Source organism: Musca domestica, unplaced genomic scaffold, assembly GCF_030504385.1.
Source record: "Musca domestica strain aabys unplaced genomic scaffold, Musca_domestica.polishedcontigs.V.1.1 10, whole genome shotgun sequence".
In the NCBI taxonomy this organism is placed as follows: Eukaryota; Metazoa; Arthropoda; class Insecta; order Diptera; family Muscidae; genus Musca; species Musca domestica.
This window is the reverse complement of record NW_026712115.1, coordinates 9,017,591-9,031,956: the sequence shown is the minus strand read 5'-3', so window position 1 is coordinate 9,031,956 and position 14,366 is coordinate 9,017,591. Positions and strand designations below refer to the sequence as shown.

Here is a 14,366-nt window from a genome sequence, read left to right as displayed (position 1 = left end):
AAGAAAGAGACATATAAACAAGTGTTCATAAGGAATAATTGAAAAAGTGAAAAAAAATATACATAAGTTTTTGCTTTTAAATGAACAATTTTTGATCCCCGTTGGTTTTTGCAGAAGAAACATCACTTAATATACACATGAGCATACATATAATTTGTTTGGAATTTTTATGACCTTAAATGATCATTAATGTCACGATTTAACTTAGTTGAAAACCTACTGCTGTTTTATTCTGTTAAGTGATGTTCCTTCTTGCAAATGTTAACTAACATAAGTAATAACATTGTGTTCATCATGTGCAAAATGTTAAAGTCTCCCGTTCAACATCTCTCACATTCTCTGCCTACACTCCATTCATGCTAACAACAACACTACACTGCCGACGTCGAAAGCGCTTTCTACGAAGGAGAAACACAAGGAGAATCAAAGTAAGTCAATGCACTCTTTTATTTGCCTTTGTTGATATTAATGTATAATGAGAATAGGGGAGAGTGACCAGGTACACATATGATTTGTTACAATATTTAAACTATAATTTTAATCAAAATTGTTCAGTAGTTGAGTATTGAAATCAGTTCAAATTAAAATATTTAGAATTCTGATGCCGAAAGACATTAGTTTTGCACGATAAGATCCTAATAATAGACTTTTTAAAAATTATTGATAATTTTTGATGAACTATATGGTCACCCTATTTAGAACTCACAACTGCCTTGTGATAATTTGACATCGTTTGGTTACCCAACATACGCAGATGACCAAAAAGTTGGTTATTTCTGAAAGAAAAAAAATTAAATATGCAAATCTTTATAATTTCCTTTTTCTTTTGATTATTGTGGGTACTTACCTGAAATTATAATTGAATTTAAATTTAATATTATTTATAAAAAAATTAATTCTAAATTTTTTTTTTATATATATCTTTATTTATAGTTTAGTTATATTTTTCCCCTTAAAAATATCGTTTTTTTTATTATTTTTTTTTCTTCTTTCAAATAACTTTTCATATTTTTGTCTCGTTGTGGAAATTTATTGAGAATATCGTTGAAACTCTATAAGGTTATTTTAATGATGTTGAAATTATTCTATTCACTAAAGTTGTTTTCCCACATTGAGTTCTTTGAAATATTATAGAATAATATTATTTAATGAAATAAAAATTAGCAATAATATTGGAATCCAATGTTAATCTTTGATTTGTTAAATAAAGAGAAGAAAATGAACTCAGAATAAATTAAATCAAATCCGTTTGAGTTCTCTTTAAAGTAGGAAAAGGTTGCTTTGGACGTTACAGGGGCTGCAACAACACTTTACACTTTCCTTGGATACATCATGTTGCAGTCACGGTTGGGTGGGCTCTTTTGAGCAACAAAACATCATGTTGCTCGCGTCATTTGGTCTCTTTACTTCTCCTCTATTTCAACATGTTTCGATTTTCTCCAAATTTAAAATACCTTTCTGTTACTAGTCTGTTAACTTTTTTTCTTACAGAGCTCTTGCTCTACTAAGCTGTTTCCGTTTCCTCCTATAGTGCTAGATCCTTTTTTGTACACCCAAAGAAAAATGCACGTAATTTTTTTTATATTTAAATAGTAGCTCAGTGGCAATGGGATTGTCCAAGGTTAGCGAACCCCCCCTCCGACGAGCTATAAGGCCGGTTCCAAACGTGCACTCCTAAAAAAATGAGAATCCTGAATACTACCTGCCACATTTGTTTTATGTTATACGCTACAAGCCAAACAGGTAAACCTCTATACTTGCAATTTTTTCAAAGTTGACCTACCTTCTCTTCATTGTACCATGGGTACTTCCAGTTTTTTGGTCTTTTGAAGGTTTCAGCCACAATTTAAAAGCAAATAATATTCGTTACACGTCCACTAAGTTGTATTGCACCCATACAACGGTATCTCCAGATTTTCGGTATTTTGACGGTTTCTGTCAAAATTTCCAATCAAATTCGATTAAACTTAACAATTTGGGATTCTCAGTTGGTCTGTTGTATGCTTTCAAAAAATGTTCGATTCAGGTCCATAAATTGATACGGTCCGTTAACGGGCACAATTTCTTAAAATATTCTACACTTTTCATTATTTCATTTTGCTTTGATAAGCATAGAACTTAAAGCCTTTTTATACCCTACGACACTATGTGTTGGGGGTATGTAAGTTTGTAAGTTTTGTAATCACGCTACAGCTTGCAATTATAGTCCGATCCCCACGAAATTGAAATTCAAATTCGGCAGTTCACCACTTTCGGCCAAGCAAAGCAACTGTTTAGCTCTTTTGAGTCTATTTTCTTTCTGTTGCGGTGTGAGTTCTTGGACTTTTTGGAATTTCAAAGGCTTTACCCCGAGCTCATTTATCAATATTTGCCGAATGGAATATTGCGATATGTTTGGCTCACGAGCCATTTTTCGGCCACTGCGACGCGGGTTTGGATCAAGTCGCTTCTTTACTTTTCGAACCTTTTCTGCTGATGTTGCTGATTTCTTCCGTCCACTTCCTTAATGTCGGGTTACGCTACCAGTATCACGGTAACGAGCAATTGTACGAGACACAAAAGCTTTTTTCACATTTAAATGCTAGAGTGCACTAACTATAGCCACTTGTTGTTTTCCAGCCAAATATAAAGAAATGACACTATCACGCTTGAACTCCATCACGAATAATTTTTTTTTCTGAAAAATTCTCACCAAAATACTTTTGTACCTTTTTTAAAAAATATAATGAGCTGCCACTGGAATTATTTTAGCTGGTGTCGGACAAGTGGCTTAGAAGTGACAGCAGTCTGAAGTTTGTTGCAGTTTTTTAATCTCACCCTGTCCCCATCTGTCTTAGTCATAGTTTTAATCCGAATTTGCTGTGAATTGGCAGCATATGTTCCCATCCAACATCCTTGTATAGACCTGCCAATATAGTACTAGGTTTTGGTATATTTCCTCATATAACTGTGTTCGGTAATTTGATGATTTGTGTCACACTTTTCACCGGAAATGTTTCAAATTTGGAATTTAAAGTTTCTAATGGGTACAACATCCTATGACCCATGTCCTCATAAAGCCCTCTTACAGCGAAACTTCCCTATGTTCTGTATTTTGATGATTTCAGTAAAATTATCCACAGGGATTGTTGTAAATTTCGTATTGAAAGTGCTTGTGGGTGCCAAAGCCTGTGATAGAAAAGTGCATATGCAGGTCCAGGTCTTCGTATTAGCCCCTATATAACGGAAACTCCATATATTCGGTATTTTTGTGATATGACCAGTATTTTTCACCGAATTTTTTTAAAATTTGCAAATTTGTTTTTTATAAACTCTTGGGTGTAAATATGTAAAGTTTATCTGCTAACTTGAAATATGTTAAAAATATATACCAAATATTACCGGTTTGCACAAATTTAATCAAGAGAGGATTAGTTTTAAAGCTCCATGTAATGCATATTGCTATGTTTTTTAGACACCCCGGGTAAGGTTAAATCGACATAGAATCTTAAGCTAGTTAAAATTGTATATACTTTAAGGCACCACCAACAAATATTTCGATGTGTTTCAAAACGTAAGGCAAAATTTATATTCTCCACTATTTTTGAAAAATTATATAAAATTTGATATCCCAATTAAATAAATCAAACAAAAAATTAATACCAACCACTTCCGTATCTTAATAATAATAATAATATATACGCAAGTTAGTATCTTCTTCTAAATTATAACATTATCGAAATCGAAATAGCCTTCGTCGAGCGTGTTCATAATTGAAGTTACTGTAATTATAGGTTTTAATATTTTTAAATTTCTACAGGCGTAAAAGATTTTACGTTGCCAACGTTAAACCATCTCATTTTGGATCTATAAAAGCCTGGCATTGGGTTATGATTGAATTAAAGTTTAATTAACATTAATTAAAAAACAAAATTCATTGAAATTGCAAATTTGAAGCGAATTAATTATTTCTAATATCCACATACAATGTTAGCATTTTACGATATTCCTTGTATCCGATTTATTTTTCAATATTTTCTCTTACATAGGCTTCTCTTATCTCATCAGTAGGGAAATGTTTTGATTGTTTTTGCAAATAATTGAAAAGAAATTGAAAATTTTGTATTGTTCGTTTTTGCTTATACTCACTTAAGATTGGATAAACTTACAGCTTTTTGTCTGTATTTTATGGGTAATTCTTAAGATTGGATTCGTTTTTTTATTTCGATATGATTCAATGATTTTGGTCCGAATCATGAGATCGTTTTTTTTCCATCTATCGAGAGGTTTCTGCATTCATTGCTTGGTGCAGAGAGAAAATTGCATGCAATTCTACTGTAGGATGAAAGAAAACTACCATCAGATTAGACATTAGAGGAGGAGATTGATATCAATTTTCTTTTCGCCAACGTCATTGCCGCCATTGGACATTGTCGTCGTTGTTGATATTGACTGACGTTTTTTTTTGTTTTTAATAGAAATTCAATATTCGTGGTAAGTTTAACCACAAGACAAGAGAATAACTTGAAGTTATCCATGACGAGTGTACACCCTTAAGACATGTTTCGATTTCTATGCAAGGAGTCGGACAGTCGGTGTGCAACAGCCATGACAGCCCAACAAAAGAAAACACATTCATTAAGAGTTAGACATTGGAAATTTTAAAGTGAAATATACCAATTGTTTTAAGAAAATTTTGCAATAAATGTTGACTCACAGCTTTCAATTTCGTGAAGAGAATTATGACAATGTAACAGTTGTACTAAGCGTTTCAAAATTTAATAGTTTTAATTATTAGTATTTTTAGTATTTTCATCATTACACTGTTCCACATATTTAATTTTTTCGATAATTACAGGATAAATTTAGCAAACTTTTTATACCCTTCACCATTTGGAAGTATGTTCGTAAATGCCGAAATTACAGTATTCGAGGGGCATGCGTTACTTCTGTTATTAGGGACCTCTAATCAAAATTTCAAACAATTCTGTGAAAAATTTGGGTACAATCATCAAAATACCGAAGATTGGGAGAAAAACGTTGACTTATATAGAAATAATTCAATATAAGCGGATGCACCCATTACGGAATACAAATATTAAATTCTAAGTAATTCCGTTAGAAAAACTGGCTTAAATCGTCAAAATACCGAATATCGGGAAGTACCTTTATATGGCTATAGGAAAACTTGAACCTATATGGACTATATTATGAAAGAGGAAGTAGTTCCCAACATAAACTTTAAACAAGTTAGAAAGTGTGGCTAAAATCGTCAAAATACCGAATATGGGGAGGTACTGTTATGTGGTGGGCATATGAAAACGTAGCTCATTTTTGTAAGAATTATTTAATATTTAATTTAATTGTAAGTCCCTGAACAATATATATTCCATGAATAGATATCAATATATTCCATGAATAGATATCATCAATTTTTGTTAATAAAAAGCCATGTTTATTTCTGTACAAGTAAAAACATTAAGCTTTTAATACCCTCCACCATTGGGTAAAGAAAACATTTTTTATAAAAGTATCTGAATTCAAACATGTTCCACTTTAAACTACAAATACCAGTAAGACCATTTGGATAAAGCTGTTCAATTTTTCAAAATACCATAAAGTGGGTTAGGCCTTTATATGGGGGCCAAAACGGGAAGCTCTATGGAAAATTTTATACTTCAAGAATTGTCATCTACCAAATGTTCTAAAATACGAAATTTGAAACAATTTCGTGGGTATATGTGACTAGGATTATCAAAATATCGAACATCGGTGGGTATCGTTAAATATGCGCTATAGGAAACGTAGAACTAAATATTCAATGTTCTGCCACTGGAGCTAGAACCCATTATGAATTACAAAAATCAATTTTTATACAAATCCGTGAAAAAATGTAATAAAAATGATCAAAATACCGAATATCGAGAGGTACTATTATATGGAGGCTATACCAAAACATGGACCTATACATACAATTCTTCGCCAACGAAGCAAAAACCCATTATGACCTACTAATACTAATTATTAGACAAATCCGTGGAAAAATGTGGCAACAATCATCAACATACCGAATATCGGGAGGTACCAAAACATGAACCTATACGTACAATGTTTCGTCACAAGAGCTAGAACCCATTATAACCCACAGACACCAATTTTTAGCCCAATCCGTGAGAAGCTGAGGCATAAATCATCAAAATACCGAATATCGGGAGGTAAGGTCATATGGAGGCTATACAAAATCGTGTACCAATATATAAAATGTTTCTCCGCCGGAGCTAGAAATGATAACCTATAAATACCAATATTTAGACCTATAAATACCAATTATTAGACAAATCCGTGAAAAATGTGGAAAAAATCATCAAAATACCGAATACCGAAAGGTACCGTTATATGGGGGCTATAACAAAACATTGACCCATGTATACTAAGATCCGCCACCGGATCTAGAACTCATTACGAACTACAAATACCAGTTTTTAGACAAATCCGTGAGAAACTGAGGCAAAAATCATCAAATTACCGAATATCGGGAGGTACCATTATATGGGGGCCATACCAAAACGTGGACCTATAATTACAATGACTCACGAACTGGGATCCATTATGATCTATAACTACCAATTTTCAGAGAAATTCGTGAAAAAATGTGTCAAAAATCATCAAAATACCAAATATTGGGAGGTATCGTTATATGGGGACTATACCAAAACGTGGACCTATACATACAATCTTTCGCCACAGGACCCACAAATACCAATTTTTAGACAAATCAGTGAAAAAATGTGGCAAAAACCATCAAAATACCGAATATCGGGAGGTACCGTTATATGGAAGCTATACCAAAATTGTGGACCTGTACATAAAATGTTTCGCCACCGGAGCTAAAACCCATGATGACCTACAAATACCAATTTTTAGACAAATACGTGAATAACTGAGGAAAAAATCATCCAAATACCGAATATCGGACGATACCATTATGTAGGGACTATGCCAAAACGTGAATCGATATATCTCATTTGTCATACCAACCATCCTAGACACAATACGAATCATGGTACAATAAAAAGGTAAGGTAGATCTACCATCTGATTACAATTTTTTTCTATAGGGTAAGTGTACTAGTAGTCGACACTTTTTTGAATGGAAATTTTCAATTATTTATTCAGATTCGAAATTTTGTATAGTTTTTGCAATAATAAATAAAGTTTTAATAACTTTTTATTAAATTTCATAAATTTGTAGTTTTATTAAAACAATGCTTTTTTGCCAGTAGTCGGCACCACTTGCCAATTGTCGGTATGGCATGTTGTTGAGGACCTTCACAGACAAAAATTTAATTTTTATTAGAATAAATCATCTTTTCTTACCGAAATTGTACACAAAGATAGCTGACAATATGTTTGAAGTAAACAAAATACATTTAGTTATAATAGTTTCATTTATGTGGCCTAAAAATAAAAAGTGCCGACTACTGGGACATGCCGAACTTAGGCACACTTACCCTATGAGCCCGACTTCTGCCAATTTTGTGTATGCATTCTTTGTTTTGAAAAATAAAAGCAGAATATTTTCAAAATCAATGATTGGAAGAAGCGTAACGCATTAAAGCTATTCGCCAGTTTTACCATAGAATTGAAAGATAGAACTGTCTAGATCATATTTTTGAAAGAAAAATCCAGGCGTTTCATTAATTTTTCCCGCTGTTTAACTGAATGAGGAAAAATATTGAATTAATGTTAATAAATTAATAAAGCGGGCATAGCCTCAGGTCTGTATTTCTGTAGTTTTACGAAGTTGTTCTACCTCCTTATTGTACCATTATACAAATTGTTGTGCCAAATTTTGAAGCTCTACGTCAAATAAAGTGGGCTGTATCGTGATTTCAACAGACAGACAGACGGACAGACAGACAGAAATCGTTAAATCGGCTTATAATTTTATGCTGATTATGAATATATATACTTTATGGGGTCTATGACGAATAGTTAAAGATGTTACAAACGGAATGACAAAGTTAATTTACCCTCCTTTTCATGGTGGAGGTATAAAATTATAGAACTTTTTCCCAATCCACTGCAAATTGTCTTATAATTTCACTGCACTGGGGTATAAAAAATTCCAAGTGGAATTGATAGGACTCGTTTTTATATCAAAACTCCAAACGAGTTTCGGGTTCTTTAGTCAAACGTAGTTAAGAAATTCATATGTTTTGTTTTCACTGTATGCAAAGGGACTCCTTTAGTTTGTGATATATTTCGCAACATTTCAGATTGAGATCTTTGGATTACATCTAGAATCATTGGTCATAGCCACATGGAAGGATAACTGCAATTTCAAGTTAAATTTAAATGTTGGCATTTTAAGTTCATTTTAAGGATTTCTTACAATAAAATTTGATATAGAATATTTTTGTTTTTGGCGTCATCCCTCCAAAAGGATGATTTCTTGGAGAATTTTGCACAAACTCACAAAAAGTAAATCTAAAATGAGCTTCTGATATGAATTTCTGGCATGTGGATAAGATTTAGAGTCTTGACGACTTCAAGGACCCATAGTAGAAATTTATGACAAATAATTTTGTAAGATATTTAGACTTACTTCGATACCGTTCAATGGGGGTTTTTGACCATATTTTAAAAAAGGGCCAAAATGATCCCTTTCTTGACTCAATTGAGGGTTAAAATATTCGACCAAAATATTACTCGTACTTTTATTTCCACTGTTGCCAAAGACATTATATACCTATAGTACCCGGATTCCAAGGAATATTAATCCAAAAATGTCCAAAAGTGTGGAAGAGGGGGAGTTTTTCCCCTCTATGTAGCTTACTTTTCGATGTAAACCTTCAAAACGCCGATACGTTTGTCTTATGCTTTCATAGTTTACTGGATTTTTTCCCCCGTAATTATTTTTTGTGTTGCACAGTGTAATCGGCACAAATGACCTTATTTTTCTAATAAGCTTCATTTTTTGTTTATAAATAACACACATCAACTATTACTGACTAAGACATAACACCTTATCAACTTTTTAATGCCACACTTTCCATACATCGTATCGTCTAATTTGAAAAGCAAACCATTTGTTTTGCAAAGAAATTCTTGCGATTTCACCCAATTCTAAAATCATTTATAGATTATTGGAATTAACTGCGCATCGTATTATGAAAGAACAGATATAACAGAAATTCTGGTTTTTTCGCCAAATTTAGAATAAAATTGTCCAACTGTTTTTTGTGAGTTTCTTTTTTTTTGTTTTGGAATTTGCTTAAGGTTATGTAATTAAATGCTGTCTGTAAGAACTCAATTAACAGTATCTTTCGTGGCTAATTAAATATCACGCTGAGACGCTATTGAAAAATAAAAAAATTTTACTCCTTTGCGTCGTCTTTGTTGATAAATCACGATGTGCTTGTTTCTTAAGTCTTTCGATTGAACTCTCCCTCTCGCCAGGTGAGTAGCACAGAAAATGAGACAAGTTTGTGTCTTGAGTCTTTTGTGGAATTTCTACCAATCATTTCTTTAAAATCATTAACAATTCCAACGACATCAATAAGAAAAAAAAAACAGACGACGAAGATGATGATGAAGACAACACGAACCACACACAAAAAGAAGACTACAAATATGCAAATTACATCAACATTTTGGGATCAGGCAAACACCAACTTCTTTGGTATTTCAGTTGGTAGGCATCTTGAGCTGGAGGAGAAACAAAAAACCAAATTGTTGGTATTTTTATGTTTGGGACCCTATACAATTTTTATGGTTGGAGAGCGGAGATATCGGTTTCTCAGACGACACCCATACACAAGAAGAAGAGATGGCGAATCCCACCACACTTTCTTGTTTCTTTTACCACACAGCCTGTGCATGGCCATCTAGCCATGTGCTGGGGAGCTCTCCAACAGTTTAGTGCGAACCGTGCTTGAGTTAACAACGTCTTTTACCGATTTGGTAAGTGAACGCGGATTAAACGCTGGCGCAAGAGAGAAAGAAAAGTGAACAGCAAACAAACAAAAGCCACAGTGTTGTGCAAGAAAATAAAAGAGAAACAACAACAACCGGCGGTTTGGTGTGCCTCAACAACAACGGTTATAATTTACACACGACAAGACAAGTGTTTGGGTATGTGTATTGGTGTGTTCCAACATCCATATGTTTGTTGGTATGTATTCGAGAGTTTGTGTGAAAAGTGAATAATCAACAATTTGTGCAGGCGAATAGTTCGAAATTGATGTGTGTTTATGTTCGTCTCTCGGTGATACTCCGTACGTGAGGTGTAAAACGCAATATCGCAACAATAGTGCATGAATGACATGCTTGGCTGAGACCATACATACACACATGCTCGGTCGCTCGCTCAAACCATACATCTGTGCACAATTCAAACACATGTACAGTGGAGCTTAACAAAATTGCCTCTAGCCGCTGCTGTTGCTGCTGCCGTTGAGCATTGTTTGTAGAGCTACAAAACATATTTCAAAATGCGATTATAAAAAAAACTTTCTTTTTTTGCCTTTTGCTTTGTTTTCCATTACATTTAACTTTACTATTTTTACAATACCATGCAAAAAATACAAAAAATAAACACAAAGTAAAATATTAAAAAAACAACAACAACACAAGAAAATATCATGTGAATGCGAATGTGTATTGAGGGGGTAAAAAGAAAATTGAATTAAATAAGAAAAATCTCTCCAGTGTAACTTGAAAAAATAAAAAGAAGAAAACAATTGAAAAAAGAAATTGAGAAAAGCTAGATGCAATTTAATTTAATACAAAAGAAAAACAAAAAGAAGTAGAGAAAAATCCATATAAACCAAAGGATGAAAATATGTGCAATATAATTTGAAAAAGCCGCATGCAGCAGCTTAAAAGTGCAAACCCAAACGATTTTTGCAAGTGTATGCAAGTGCAAAGAAATACATACACACACACACACACACACACATAAATAAATTTTAATTAATTCCAATTAAATCAAGTGTTTAGAAAAGAATTCGCGTGTTCTGTATGCATGAGTGGTGTGTGAAAGATCTGTTTATTTTCTTTTGTGAGTTTGTTTTGTAATGCCAGCGAAAAACTCCACACATAAATTGTTTTTGACCTGCATGCTACACCAGATGGGTGATGAAGAGTTTACACAGTAAAGAAAACAAAATAATATTCGGATATCTAAATATTATGGATATTTTTTTGAATCATACTGAAAATATCCTATCCAAACATTTCTGAATATTTGGGGATATTTTACAAATGTTTAAATTTAAGGTAACCTTTTTATATACCAAATGGTTTGTAATCCTGGATCACATCGATAACAAAGTAAAAATTAACAATTCATATACATTTATGCAAATATTTTCCCTGTTTGGCTTTATTTCTCTTAAATAATAGGTATCTTACAACCGATGGCATGAATCAAAAAGGCTTTATTTCTTCGGCTGGATTTTCGTAAAAAATCAAAGGATATTTACATATTTTGTGGATAATATGGCACGTTTGCCGATCAGCGTTTTTAGAATACACAGTGGATATAAATCGTCAAATCCATTGCATATACATCACATAAATAGAATGTAAACCCGGCAAAAAGCTCAAATGTAAACATAGTATTAGATAGGTTTGTACAAGCTGCGAAAAATCTTCAAAAATCATATTGAGAAGTTAAGAAGTATCAGTCTGGTTTTTCGACAGATTCGTCTATGGGGGAGGTTCCGAAAGCGTTGTCCATTTCGAATTTGAAATAAGTCTGATATAAATGTTTAAAGGTTCCAGATTTGGCCTATATTGGCTACTTCCCAGACTTTATATGAGATTTGTAATAATTTTTATAAAATGTTGAAATATGCAGAATGAGGTCGCCTATAGACTCCACAATCACACCCTGTCTGTGGTTGAGAAGTTAGAAAAGCATCGGTGACTTGATTGGCAAATTATGAGAGATATAAATACTGAAAATTGTGACCCTTTGTGGGTGAGGTACCAGAAGGTCGATATCTACCATTATCACAACAGATCTTGTTTTAGTAGAAATATTGGAATTTGTCAGGTTTACAAAGAATCAGATGTTTATTTCGCATTTTATGAGAGATAGAATTATTCAAAATTGTAACACTTTGTGGATGAGGTACCAGATGTTCCTTTTCCCACCTAACCTGGCACTTCTAAAAATATTTGGATTTGAAAAGTTTGAGTAGTGGTACGATATTGCCATACCATGTACCAAGTTTGGATCAAATCGGACACTCTCTTTGCGAGTTATCGTGTGCACCAGCCAGACAGATAGGCGAACACCCTTATGTTCTAGAAAGGAATTTTGTCCAAAGGGACCTAGGGTGTAAAATTATAATATCGACTAGGCATGCCTAGTCATTGTAATTTCGACGATCTAGCCATATGATTGGTATTAAAATATAGGAGCTTTACACCATAAAAACTCCCACATGTAATCAGCATGCACTTAGTATTTCGAGATTTAAAATCATATGACATTTTTATTATTCGTCGTTGCTAAAATCATTGATCTGCTGAAAGATCTCGATCTATTTAGCCGTGACGGTATGAAAATGCGCGATTTGCTATATTTGTTATAGAGAGCTCTGACAATTTTCAAAAAATTAAAATTACTTAAAAGTGTAGTTTTTATTAAAAAAGGTGTATGTTTGGGGGTCTCCTCCATATAGAGGAAGTGGTCAGACGATTTTAATCAAATTAACGTTTTAATAGGGGTACACTGGCTCCCATAAAATTACAGATTCTCGGATTTTTAATGGTTTCAGTCTCTATTTGTAATCTTTATTCTTGATGGATTTCTATCCAACGAGAATCTACTATATATTGCATTTATAAAACGATTATCCTTAATTATACAACTATGCGCAGCCCAATTGCAAATCTTCGCTGAAGTGACAGTTATGAGGCAGTTAGTGATCGCAGTATAAAAAATTCTACCTCAGAGAGTTTTTAGATAGAGTCCAATTTTAAATATCCTTCATAAAGCTATACGAAAATGCCACATTTTCAATTTAAATGTCTCCAAATTGTGTTGAATGAGTCATATGAAAAATACAATATTGATACATATTTCAATATTCATTTATTTCATCCGAATCGAGTGATATTTCTCATTTGAGTTTTCAATTGGAAGTAAGTCCCATAGAACGGTATTGCCATACTAATGGGATTTTGAGAGCCTATACGTATTTTCCAGGCGATCAATACTCAAATAAGTATTACTCCTTATTCTATTTATATGACTTATCAGTGCTTCCGGATTTTACTAATTCATTACTTCCGAATTCAAAGGAAATTTTAATTTTTCATAAATCCAGAAAAAGTCAGTCGATTTGTTCGAGCTTTACACATTTCCATATCAGATACGCTGAAAAAGCGATAAATCTTTCTGGTACCACTGACATCTTTCAATCACAACTTTCAAATTTCAAAATAATGAGTATGTTGGGTTGAAAAGAGGGGCGAACAAATAAAAATAAATAAATAAATAGTACTATACATGGCGAGATAAAAAAACTGCAACAAAGTCAAACGCCACATTTTTCACATTTTTTTTTTAAATTTTATTGAATGAAAGCAAAAAATTTCGCATTATTTGGCACGAATTATGACCTTCAAATGGCCAATGAAACCGTCACACGCCATCCGAATTTTGCTCTGCGGTATTTGGCCCATTCCCGGCGAAGGGCTTGCTTGAGGTGATTGACACTTTGGTATTTTTTAGTGCCAACCTAGCATTCCAAAATACTCCAGACACAATAGTCCAACGGATTGGTATCCGTAGATTTTGGTGGCCATTGTGTGCAGGAAATGAAGCGAGGAACCCCAAAATGTTTGCATGCCCAAGGCTTTTAAACACCTTCCAGAATATTTTCGCGATAATATTCGGCATTTATTCTGATGCCACGGTTGATTAATACGAGCGGAGAGCGACCATCGGCTGTTATGGCGGCCCACACCATCACCATGGATGGCGCTTGAGTTCTGGTGGAAGGTGCACATTTTCAGCTGACCTCAGCTGACACGATCAAACAAGTAAACACGATCATTTTGTTTGTTTACAAACTGCTGGACAACGAATGTTTTCTCATCGGAGAAAACCAAATTCGGCAGTTCACCACTTTCGGCCAAGCGAAGCAAGTATTTAGCTCCTTTGGGTCTATTTTCTTTCAGTTGCGGTGTAAATTCTTGCACTTTTTGGAATTTCAATGGCTTTACCTCGAGCTCATTTTTCAATATTTGCCGAATGGAATATTGTGATATGTTTAGCTCATTTTTCGGCCAAGTCGCTTCTTTACTTTTCGAACCATTTCTGCTGATGTTGATGTTTTCTTCCGTCCACTTCCTTGACGTCGGGCT

The 14,366-nt window shown here is 33.6% G+C and overlaps 1 protein-coding gene across 8 annotated transcripts in view; it reads left to right on the top strand.

Moving 5' to 3' along the window:
* The first annotated feature begins 9,903 nt into the window (after nucleotides 1-9,903).
* Nucleotides 9,904-14,366, top strand: part of LOC131803997 (mucin-2-like) — a 97,787-nt gene continuing 93,324 nt past the window's right edge. For 5 of the 8 annotated variants that reach the window (XM_059126131.1, XM_059126128.1, XM_059126122.1 and 2 more), the window contains exon 1: nucleotides 9,904-10,155. The gene's annotated coding sequence lies outside the window, so the exon portion shown is untranslated. The remainder of the gene's footprint in view (nucleotides 10,156-14,366) is intronic. The other 3 variants (XM_059126112.1, XM_059126107.1, XM_059126114.1) reach the window with 3 other exon arrangements.